Genomic DNA, 12,904 nt, shown 5'->3' on the forward strand with positions numbered 1-12,904 from the left:
TTTAGAATAATATTATTAAAAATTCACATCGGTCCCGGCAGGTCAAAGTTAGCTAGATGGACTAAATTGACACAAATGCAAAGGATTTATGACTGAATTGACACAAATACAAAAGGTTTAGAATTGAATAAGAGCAAAAAGAAAATGTTAAGGAATGAATTGGCATATTTCAATAGGTTTAGGGCTTTTTTGGTAATTTTTTATTTTTTTATAGTGTGCCAAAAATTTAAAAGAAAAGGATAGGATGTTCTTTGATCAAACAGAACCCAGGGAAAAGATCAGAGCTCCATCTTTGTATGTTTTGTACAGCTTACGGCGATTTCGATTAAACAAAGGGCAAATTGCAAGATCCGTAAGATTAATCAAAGTTAAAAAGTTTAAAAACAAAAGTCGCCACAAATAGATCCAACTTTCAGAACAAAGGCAAGTACAAAAACTGTTTAAGGTTACATGTTTGATTGAGCCACGCAACATAGAGTTTATGAGACACCCACATCAATAAGGTGAACATACACAGACCCCCACAAATTTTCATTTGATAAGAGAATTCCAATTTCATTTACTAGATATGGTATAAAATCAAAAAAGCTCAAACAATTTTGAGAAACCAAACGAGTCACTTGGCATATAATCTAGATCACATATCGAATTTCTATGAGATCGATGCAAGACAAGTGCTATAATTTTCGTACGGCGCTCACTTGAGTGTCTTAAATTTTTTTCGATCATTTTAGTGTCATAACTTATAAAAAAATAATTCATTTGAATGCCATAACTTTCAATCAATCACTATATTCACCCAAGTGCCGAAAATCCGACGTGACATAGCACTTATGGTAAACATTTTTAAAAGTTATGGCACTCAAGTGATTGATTAAAAAGTTTTGTATCACTTCGGTGATCGGAAAAAAAATTATGGCACTTAAATAAGCCGAACATAAATTATGTCACTCAAATAAACGAAAAATGGTTATGACACTCAAGTGAACGCTATACGAAAATTATGGCACTTGTGGCGCCTTATCCCGAATTTCTATTCATGCACATGAGAAAATTACTCAACAAATTCAAACCTTATAATACAAATATCAATTCGGTTCTAAATTTTTCATTTTTATCTGTCTTAAATTTTTGCACGAAATTTCAACGGTGCACTACCGATCAATTTTCGTCGTCCTACAAGCGAGGTTAAAACTAATTGATTAATTATATGGTTTGACTATTTTAATTGCAGTCAAATAAACCAAAAAAAAAAAAAAAACAGGGCATTTGACTATGAAAGTCCACACACTGGGAGTCTCACATTAAAATGTGTGCCCCTAAAGAAGGTGGTCCCGAGTCTAGTGGCCGAAGCCATGGCTTTTCATGCACATCATCCAATGAATTGCGAGAAACATAAACCTCCCTTCACACTTTTGGTATAACATTTTCACATGACTAATAAGTGCACTCCAATTTTAATTAAATTAGTCGAAATTTCCTGCTAATTAATTATAGCCACCACTGTGGAAGATTGTATTTCGGGTCAAGCGCAATCATGTGTAGCAAATATAATAATTCCTGCATGCTAACTGTAACTACAAAATGCAGGACCATCCTGGTCAGGCTTTTTGACTATAGAAAAAGAAAGAACGTTCCAATTAAAGAACGTGCCTAATATACTCTTAAATTCGACGTCCAATTTTTCAAACCATGAGACTAAGTTACTTCGTTTTATTGATTTTCTGTCTATTATTCTAATTATTGAATATGGTCCCCTCAAAACATCTTAGAAATCTGAATTTGGGCCTTTGGTTTTGCTTAACAAAAATGGGGGGGAGAGTGGAAGGAATGAAAATTTGGATAGAAATTTTAGAAACTTTCAAAATTTTCCCGGAAAGAAATAAAGGGGATAATTTGAGTTCGAGACATTTTCTTGTCCATTTTCCATTTCCTCTCTTCTTAACTAAGTGTGTTGCCCAATCAAGGGATTCTATAGTTTCTCGAGAGACCGTTCATTATTCAAAAGAAGGTGCATCTTGTCGCATGTTCTGCACAAAATGTCATAACTTACAAATACTTCAAAAGTCTTCCATAAACAACCGAGATTTATTCTCTTACAATCCAAGGATCGGATCCTCAGAGATTTGTACAAGTGCCCGACTGGCCCTTCCTGTATTAGATAGGAACATGCAAGAAAATTTTTGGTAAAAACTAACTACCTTTTTGCGTGAAGACTTGACGATTTTGAACTCTAAAGAGCACAGACCCACTTACAATATAATTTCCCGCTAAAATGGAGAAGACACTGTCTTTCACCTAATGCCTGAATCTTCCCTAGGAGACAAGGCTATGTCCACAGTGTTCTTGGTGATGGGCCCTCGAAATCATTTGGGCAATAGCCAAGATCCTAGGACGATGTTCAATAATCAAATGGGGGTTACCTTTATATTAAAAAGATGTGTATGTGAACATTAGAAAATTTAAACTTTGGGAGTGCTCAACCACTGTCACACGTGTCTATCTGTCAGGATGACAACTCAGCCATCTCAGCGGTGCGCTCAGCCATGCTCTCAGCGCCATCTTTACCCAAAATCTTACCTTATAATTAAAGATTGCATAATTGGGATTACTTTATAGCACAATAATGCACACTTCTCCACGAGAAAGACAATCGAATGGCATAATGAGTGTTAACGTGCTCCGCTTTTTCGACAAGTATTTGAGTGGCATTTGAGTGTTTGGCTTTGGATTTTCTACCCCCTTCCAATTGCCATTGATGACATGGGGAGATCCGATTAGCAACTATCATTGATAGCATTGTTAATCAGCATTGAGTTCCTTAATTAGTCACACTTGTCATCGAACTCCATGAAATACCACAGGCCGCAAAAAAGCATAAAACAAGAAAAACACAAACACTTGTTTCGGGTAGAAATTGGAACCTACCCGTCATAACCAATTTCTCAATTTTTGAAATTTGGAGCATACCCCACATATTTTGAAATCTAGAATCTACTCTGTTTCAACCGGTTCGGTCCTCCGGTTCCTGATTATATTTTAGAATCATGCTTACCCAAAGAGAGAGAATGAGAAATTGATTATTATCCTAAAATATGATTATTATCATTTTTGAATGTCGCGATGCGGTGTGAGAGAGACCCTTTTCTCGACCTCTTTAGAGGCGCTTTGGCTTCCCCACAAAATTTGGCAGACCACCTGCCGAGAACCAAACACATTGACTAGGGTTTCAATGTCCTTTCATAATTGGACCAATGCGACCTCTCACTTTAAACCTACTCTTCAACAAACTTTGCTTCATGTTTTGCTTCACTCGATTCATATTCCTTGGCTAAACTTTAAAATATATCAAGGGTTTCCTAGAGTTGTCAAAAATAGTACCATGTCCTCTATGATAGAGACCCACTTTTCGTATGTTGGGTTGATTGGTCCTCATTAAAAAATAAATTAGAAGGAAATAAATCTTTTATATCCTCAGGAAAAAAAAAAAAAAAAAAAAGAGGCGGGGGGGACTCCTTTATCATAAGTTCCATGCAAGCCCGGACCCATTTTAATTCTACTTTTTCTTTGTTGGGCAAATTGTCGCTTTGTTAAGGAATATTTATTCTTCTTTCAAAGTGGCATCCTTTGAGGAAGATAGATATGCTTATGTTAGTACAAGATAATTTAGTTTGAGCAATCGCTCAGTGATAAGCGTGTCCGTTTTACTCGTTTGAATTGTTATAGTCAGTAATCTCTAGAGGTTATTGGCCATAGCACAAACGCAAAAAATAACACGACAACCGGTTGGTGCATGTTACGAAGGTAAAAAGTGCATCAGAAGCCCTAAACTTTGTGCATGCAATGGCATCAAATCCTAAAACTTTTTAATTGTTTCAATGCTAAACTATTTTAATAAAATGCAGTCAAATTCTTTCAATGAACGATACCTAAAATGGCCTACATGCCCCTTGAAAAACAGCTTATATCACATCCTAAAATTGCACTTTTCAACATAAATTTTAATTGAACCAATTGAAAATTTTTAGGATATGATTGCACATTTGGACAAAAGGTTTATGATTTCATTAAACTAAATGAAAGGTGGGCGATTCGATCGCATTCCCTACGGTGCGTTGGAATACGAAGAAATCCAATACCATTTCGTGGTGCCTATTGCAAAATTTCTGGCTACGCTGACCCTACGCATTTGGAACTTTAAGATATTCTGTCTGTGTTTGAAAATCAAGTTCTCGCTTTCCAATGCGCTAGCGAGCACAGTGCCAAAATTTTAGTCAAGGAAGTGGGTGAATGTCCCCAACCCATGTTGCTCCCTGTCCTTGATTAGGTGAGTCGAGGCCAAGAGGGGAAAAAAAATGCAAGCTTAAAAATTAAACCATGTTATTTTCCTTCCCTTCTATTTGCTACCCTTGTAATCTACAAGATCATAGCCTAATCATCCGTTTGATAACTCAATTTCGTCCCTCGATCGAGGTTCGCAAGAACAGATCTTTGACATCGCTGATCGTACAGGATTCATACGCCCCCCCGCACATGAAACCACGCGAAAAATCAACGGCTACGATGAGCCTGATCCGCATCTGGACAAGAATTTCCTTGGGGGGCTAGTATCGGAAAAGAGGACCGTCCTACATTGGTTTTTACCATTAATAATCTTTTACGTATATGTACGGAACCAAACTAGCCCGAGTCAGAAATGGCTTTCTCCGTTGGTTTTTACCTATTCCCTCATTTGCAAGAGAAGTTAAAAAGCTTTGTCACCTTCATTATTGCATAGGTTTACCATTGGATCGTCCGGAGTCCGCACACGTGGTTTCCTTTCCTTCTCTGTTTCGCAACCTGCGTACTCATAATTATGCTCCAAATTCAGAGTACGCGTTCTTTTCTTCTTCTTTTTTTCGATTTATTCCATCTTGTTTTCCAATTAGAAATACTTCCACGTTAAGCGAAAATCTTCCCTCTTCATTAAGTGAAAATAACACTTTCGTTTATTTCATGAAAAATAAGTAATTTAACAGCTATTTTCTTAAAAATAATTGCTTATATCTTTTGAAATAATTAGTTCATGAAAATACTTTCATTATCAATAAATATTCATATCTACGTATTTTAATTGATGATGAATTTTTTTATTACGATGCAAGCGACCATGTTTAAAAAAATATTATTCAAAATTATTCATTTTTTTCGTGAAACAACACCCCCAATGAATGAACCCTTGTGCCTCATATATACTCGTGCTCTATTTTATATCCGAGCTTCTATACACTTGAGAATAAAATGATTTCTCGGGCCCGTAGATGGCCGATGAACTCTCAAATGCAAGGTTAATTGGGTACTATAGGCGGGTCAACCATCGACTCAGCATGAATCGAATGCAGACTGCTTTCTTTTTCAGAACAATCTTGGACTTTAAATCGTATGTTATTAAACAATCCACATATTGAGGCCGAGATATATATATATATATATATGCAATTTCCCTCACATCTTTCTTGAGGAAGTGAACAAAGTCCTTAGTCCATGACGACTCCATACTCTTTTGTTGGGGTTTTTCTTTAATACGGTCTTCCCTGTGCTGTGCGGATGCCCTGCCACTTCCCTATATGGCGTGAGCGAAGGCAGCTCTCTCTGTCCTCTCATTCAGATTTCAGAGTCTTGCTTTTATATTTTATATTTTATATTTTATATTTTATTTTTGCCTTACCTTTTATTTTGGTTTTTTCTAATAACCCCACCAACCCAAAACAAAAACAAAAAAATGTTTAAGTAGGATTAGTTAACTGGAGCTTTGGCAGTGAAGCACGCTGACTTGAATAGATCAAAAGACCTTTTTGTAATCAATGAAAGTAGAGGAGATTGGTTGCACCTAACTAAGAGTTACCTAATTTGCTGTCACTTTCGACGAGAGAATCTTAATTAGAGGAATCTCAAGATTTGTCGACGATTTGCTGACAATTTCCAGTTGAACGCATTCGGTCAAGACTTAATTTTTAATTATTTTCAGGTTAGATACCAGGGGTCCAATAAAGTCAAATTATGAAAGTTGCGAGAATTGGAAGAAAAGATTAGTGAGGAAATACCAAAAACTGGGCGTCGTTTTCATCTCATGAACCAAAAAAAAAAAAAAAAAACATGCATACATGCATTTTCCATATTGATATTTACATAACAAAGTCCAGCTAAAATGATGCAAAGATTTTTTAAAGACTCTCTGGCCTCACACCACCCGCGCAACCAAACTCTTAACATTGATTTGCCGCCACCCTCCCCTGTTGCCGGCCACCGCAATCGACATCTAGGATAGCCCATCCCCGTATTCTATGTGTCCTCTGCAACTTGAGTCTCTTTATATCTGTGGTCCGAAACACACACACACACTCTCTCTCTCTCTCTCACACACACCACCCCTCAAATCGAGGTTGCAATTCCATGCTTGGCCTCAACCCGAGGTCCCCCAAGCATTGCGACCTTTATCCAAGGTCACCTTGGCCATCGGTAGGATCGTCAATTGGGTAGATCGGGTCGGGTAAAATATGATTTAATCCCAATTGATTCATTTAACTCGTTTTGACACATTTATATGCAATGGATAAATTTAGTGACTCGTATCCCTATCCAACCCAACCCATCCCATATTATTAAATACTTCATATTCGATCCAATCTATAGAAATCTGTATCCACCTAGTTAATATATCTTAAGCTCTTCATTTGTATATGTTATTTAAACTAAATCGCTATCTCGACTATAAGATGGTAAAGAATTGGCTTTCGACATTGCATAGAATCTTCAACTTTTATATCGATTCACAATGAAGGATAAGATAAAGTTAGCAGTAGGCAATAAATTTGTAAAATCACAGCAACAACTAACGTGCGGGAATTGAAATTTTAATTCACTCGACGGATTCAAGCAGTCCGCCCACGGGGGGGTGGTGGGTGGGGCTGGGGGGTGGGGGTTTGTTTCAATAACTAAGATAATAATATTACCTAATAATAACTATATCAAATGCAACCAAGGAAATATATGTTCCAATAACTAATTGACGGAACTTACAAGATTAATAAATGAAAAACAATGGAGAAAAAAGAAGCCATCTTGATATTCCTAACAAGGTGAAATCATCCTTATATTGCGAGCCCAACAAGACTTCTATGTTAGAACAGTCCAGTTGTTATTTTTTCACAGAAGGTGAAGAAAGAGTTGCAAAGGTATGGTTTTTTTTTTGGTAAAGAGTTGTAAAGGTATGCTGTGTTTGGTTAAACTGTGAATTTATGTAATATCCATATATATTTTTAAATTTGTCATACTAAATTCATTTATGACTAATTTATTAAATATAACTAAGTCATATGATGACTCAATCCTTTAAACATGATTTTTTTTTAATCAAAGGTGCTTCGAATATAATTAAATAACCCATTTTGATATGTCTAGTCATTGACATTCTCAAACCGAGTTCCCAAGTGTGGCGGTGCTTCCATTCCATGTGCAAGACCGAGAGACGATTGAGGAGAAGATGGAGCTACAGCAACAAACTTGGATAGGGTGGCTTTGTGGTGGTGCCAGAGCAATTTGGGCAAGAAGAGAACTCACAGAATCGAAAAGTATGAAAATGCTCTTACTACTAAATCAATCTCAAAACAGGTAACACGAGACATCTTATGAAAGACATACGTATTAAGTCGAGTCACTGGAGGTTCATACAAGTCGAGATATTTTGCTTATGGAAAATTTAAACTTTCGTCATACAAGATGGGAGTTGAACAACTTGTGGAGCGACTCTAATGATGGTACGAACGCGGATCGCTCACCATTCCTTGAGCTTGTGACCCGTTTCTCTCCTATCGAAATAGTTGGAGTGCGGCTGCATATGTGTGCACTTATTTAGAAAGAAGTTCGTGTAACTGCCCGAACGGAAAATAGAAATTTAATGTGTCCGTGACACTTGTGGCGCACGATCGGATTCTTAAATTGTCTTAAAACTCGAACAGATCTCGATCTGTAGCTGTTAGCTTTTTCTCTTTGTCTTTTTTTTTTTTTTTTTTGTGTGGACAAATGTGCAAGATTTTGTGGAAATTAAGGTTGGAAAGTTGAACCGGCTAATGGACAGAGCTACAGCAGTTATTCAATGGACACAGGTTGTCCCCCTGGCGGTTTCTGACAACCCATTTACCGAAGCCACCGTTCACACCATTTTTCGAACGGGAGGAGTCAACGGTGTCACCGGTCAACGCCCACAATGAATGCATTGGGCTCTGATAAAATGAAAATGTTCGACGCGATTGCGAACGACGTGTGGTGAACGTCAAAACTGTCGCAGTTTCTGATCGAAATGTGCACGCATAATTTTGTTTTTTGGGAGCATTTATTAAGAAAATAATTAAAAACAGAATTTACAGCTCGTGTTCTTTACAGTAATTGCTTTGGAAGAAAAGAAATTATTCTTGATTAAGCATACTTGTTGATCCGTCCCTGTTGGAAACTTGCTGTGTGTATAATTACATTTTGCTTTTAAAAAGTTTTTGTTTAAGAGTGTCCTTAGGCATTTATTAAGTAACTGAATAAGAAAATTTATTTTGACTGAAACCCTTACTTAGACGCGTGACATCAACAAGAAAAATTATCCAAAAAATTGATTATGCAAATTGATAAAACGAAGATAGTACACTGAAAATTATGATTTTTCCTTATTTGAATACATAATGGGTGACCTAAAGCTACTCTTGAATAGAAGTGAGGCTTGTTAAGGAGCTTTTTGCGCACTCGCTAAGCTCAATTTGTTCTAATGATTCTAATTTTCAAAATGCTGATTACACTTTTCACAAGAATCTCAATATTAAATGCACAATTGTGATGTTTTCCTTTTTCTTTTTTGGTCAAATCTGTGATGTTTTCTTTATTAGCTACTTAACAAGTGTCCATGAGACACTCGCAAAAAACTCTTTGATGAAAATAATAAAAGAAAATCTAATCACTGAAGTACTAATCATAATGCGAGATAATTAGTGTTGTAGAATTAGCCGCAAGTGTGTGTGTATATATATATAAGGTTAGAACATATATCCTTTAATTTGTTTTTATTTTTTATTTTTCAAGAGATGCTACTAAAGTTCTTTTTAAAGATTGGTGATTCCGTGATTATCAGGAGGCACTATGCATTTATAAACTTTCAATGTCGAATTGAAATGTAACAATCTTAGCCACTCAGTAGACGTCAGTTTGAGATGGTTTTCATTTTTTACTGTTGATCCAGCGGTGAAAAACTCGGGATAGGGACGTAGTTTTACCCAATAAATTGATATTTTTATATTGAGAAAATGTAGAAGGTCAAGGGCCGCAAAGGTCCTCGCACTCAATCAATGAATCCTGCCAAACTCTAAGGTTCCAACAGTGGAAGCCAAAGGAAGGAAAAAAGAAAAAAAAAGAAAAAAAAAGAAAAAAAAAAAACAGCTCCAAAGTTCACACTGGGAGCTTAATGTATTCCCAATAATGAAAGAGAAAACTTAGATGTGCTGTGAGAAAGATATCAGTTAGTTACAAAAGCAATTGACACTTCATACATCCTATACACTTTCTTTTACCATGGATGGAAAGACTGAGTGCTTTTTACATTACACTTGTACAATTGACACTTAACCCACTTCACCTTAATATTGTTGGGACATCTCATCCAACATCAAGGTAACTTTAGTGGTGTGTCGATTGAGACGGGCAACACCATGTGAGAAACACCTCGGACCTCCAAAAGCTAAAATGAAAATAAGCAAATATTTTTGTTTATGCATACGTATATATGCATAAATATGCAATATTATTGGCATATTTTCATCGGCTTTAATTTGGGTTGACTAACGTCAAATTGGGTTGACCACAAGTTTTAACAAAAATGAATAGTACTTGATAAAAGCCTGTCGAATAGAGTCAATTAAACAATATATGCGACAAAAATGTTTTATTTATCTATTCTCTCATTTTTAGGGGTGAACGGTTTCAGATTCGGTACAGTTCCACTTGGAACCTAGATCCCATCCATGCATATTCTGAAACCAAGAACCGAGTTTTACTCAGGTTCCATTTATATTTTTAATTAAACGATTGTAGTAAATCATTACCTTTGATGATGATCATTTGTTGTTACAATCTACTAACCACAAATCATATTTAGTTATATGAATAAATATGAAACATTAACAAAGTAAAAGTCTTAGTCGTAAATATCGCTAGAAATGAAAATTCAAACTAGTGATTTCAAATTACACATTCATCATCGGACGACATGGAATACCGTAAGATCGCACGAAAACATATACAAAGAAAAATACAAAAACTTGTTATAGGTTCCAAGTTCTACGTTCCACTTATCCGGAACTTACTCGTCTGAGCGGGTTCTCCGGATTTTGGAATGTGGAACCTAACCCGCATACCTTAGATATTGGTAGATTAGGTTTATACTAAATGCATAATTGTCATTGTATTGTGTTAGTCCTAAACCTTATGTATATATTGTAAATTACTTCATCAATGCAACCTAAGTTTGCCCAAACTCTACATGGTATCATAGCGGTGATCCTTGGAGGCCGTCTCTCATGTCTTCTCTTTCTCTTTGGCCTTCTTGCTCGCACTCATCTACTCGCTGCGATATAGGAAAGAGGCCGCGATATTGATGCCCACCTACGTCGGAGCGGCTTCGATCGAGCACTAGGATTTCTTTCGGTTGCTAGCCCCGAATCCTCCGGATCTACGAAGTTTGCTCCGGATCCGCAAGTCACCATGGCAACCGGGACTCCAAACTCTTCAGCCATCGTTCTCGCACATGAGCGGCCGGATAGCCCTTATTTTATGCATCATTCTGATAACCCTGGATCTAATCTCGTCGGCATGCTCCTCACGGGTGAGAATTACAACAATTGGTGTTGTGCCATGGAGATTGCCCTTTCCGCCAAGAACAAGATGGTATTTGTTACTAGAGAATAAAAAAACCAGTTGCAATCGATCCCGCCTATGCATCCTGGATTTGTGCGAACAATATGGTTATATCCTGGATTCTTAATTCCATTCATACAGATTTGGTGCTAACGGTTCTCTACACGTAGTCGGTTATTGATGTTTGGGCCGATCTTCGCAAACGTTTTTCGCTATCGAATGGTCCTAGGATTTTTTATCTCGAGCAAATGATTTGTACCCTTGCTCAACGTGACGATGTTGTAACCAAGTACTACAACAACTTGCGAAGCTGCTGGGATGAATTGAATAATTTGGATCTATTACCACAATGCTCTTGTTTGGCTCATTCTACCATCACCACACAACAAGAGAATCGGCGCATGTTTCAATTTCTCATGGGTCTCAATTCGAGGTACGCTAATGTTGTCGATCGGATTTTACTAATGAATCTGTTCCCTAGTGTTGCACGTGCATATGCACTAGTTCTTCAAGATGAGTCGCATCACCACATCCAATCAGACCACCCATTGTTCGATTAGACCAGTACTTTGCTTAGCACTCACGGCAACCATGCTCCGCGGCCATATATGAATTTCTCATCCCATGGACTGCTTGACTCTCTTGGCACTCCCGCTCCGTCCGCTAACCTAGTTAAACAGACAAACATGTCTCGTGGCTAATAAAGATGCGCCAACTGTGGCATCCTCAAACATACACGAGATATGTGTTATCGACTTCATGGCTTTCCTCCCAATCAAAAGTAGCACCGTGGACATCCATCTACCTCGTTTCGGCCTGCGAACAATAAGTCTAGCCGGACTTCCAATGTGACACCTCCTCCGTTCACAAATGATCAATATAAGCAAGCGATGCGTTTGCTACTAGAGGTAAACATCCCGAAAGCCAACCTCTCGGGTAATGTTCTTGGCTTATCTTGGAATTCATTTAATTTCGATACTTGGGTTATTGACACTGGTGCTACAAACTATATCACATTTGAACCGCGTCACTTTACAAACCCGACACACTATCCCTCTCCACATCCCACCGTTAGAATTCCGAATGATGTTGATGTCCTCGTAACATCACATGGTTCGGCCTCCCTTACCCTAACTATCTCCCTTGATAATGTCCTTTACGCTCCCTCTTTCAAATACGACTTATTATCAATCTCCAAGCTCACTCAAACCTTAAACTGCTCGGTCACTTTTTTTCCTAACTATTGTCTTTTTCGGGACCTCTTGACGAAGAAGATCATTGGTCGGGGCCATGAGCGTGGTGGTCTTTATTACCTAGAGATTCCTACCGGATCTGCCGTTCTTTTCGCTGCAACCTCTTCACCTCATCTTTGGTATGCCCGCTTAGTACATCCATCTGAGTTAGTTTTATCTACTTTGCAACAAACTTTATGTTTTAGTCCAGCAAAACAATTAAACCTATGTGATGCTTGTCATTTATCCAAGCAAACGCGTCTGTCTTTTGAGTTTAGCACGATTACTTTTTTACATCCTTTTCAGCTTATTCATGTTGACATTTGGGGACCGTATTATCATTTTACACATAAGATGTGTCGTTATCTTTTATCTATTATTGATGACTATTCGCACTATACTTGAATTTTTTTGCTTACTTTTAAGTCTGATGCAATTGATTCTCTAATTCGCTTCTTTGCTTTTGTGGAAACTCAATTTCAAACTAAAGTACAAAATGTTCAATCTGATAACGGGACCGAATTCCTTTCCTCTCGCTTACAAGAGTTTTTTTGCGCCTACGGTGTTCACCACCAGTACGATTGCCCTCATACTCCTCAACGAAATAGAATTGTTAAGCGTAAGCATCGTCACTTGCTCAATGTTGCTCGAGCATTGCATTTTCATTCTGGCATGCCTCTTCATTTTTGGGGGGATTGTATCTTAAGCGCTACTCATCTCATTAATAGACTACCTAATCCTCT

The sequence above is a fragment of the Rhodamnia argentea genome, chromosome 7 (genome assembly GCF_020921035.1).
Source record: "Rhodamnia argentea isolate NSW1041297 chromosome 7, ASM2092103v1, whole genome shotgun sequence".
NCBI classification, from domain to species: Eukaryota; Viridiplantae; Streptophyta; class Magnoliopsida; order Myrtales; family Myrtaceae; genus Rhodamnia; species Rhodamnia argentea.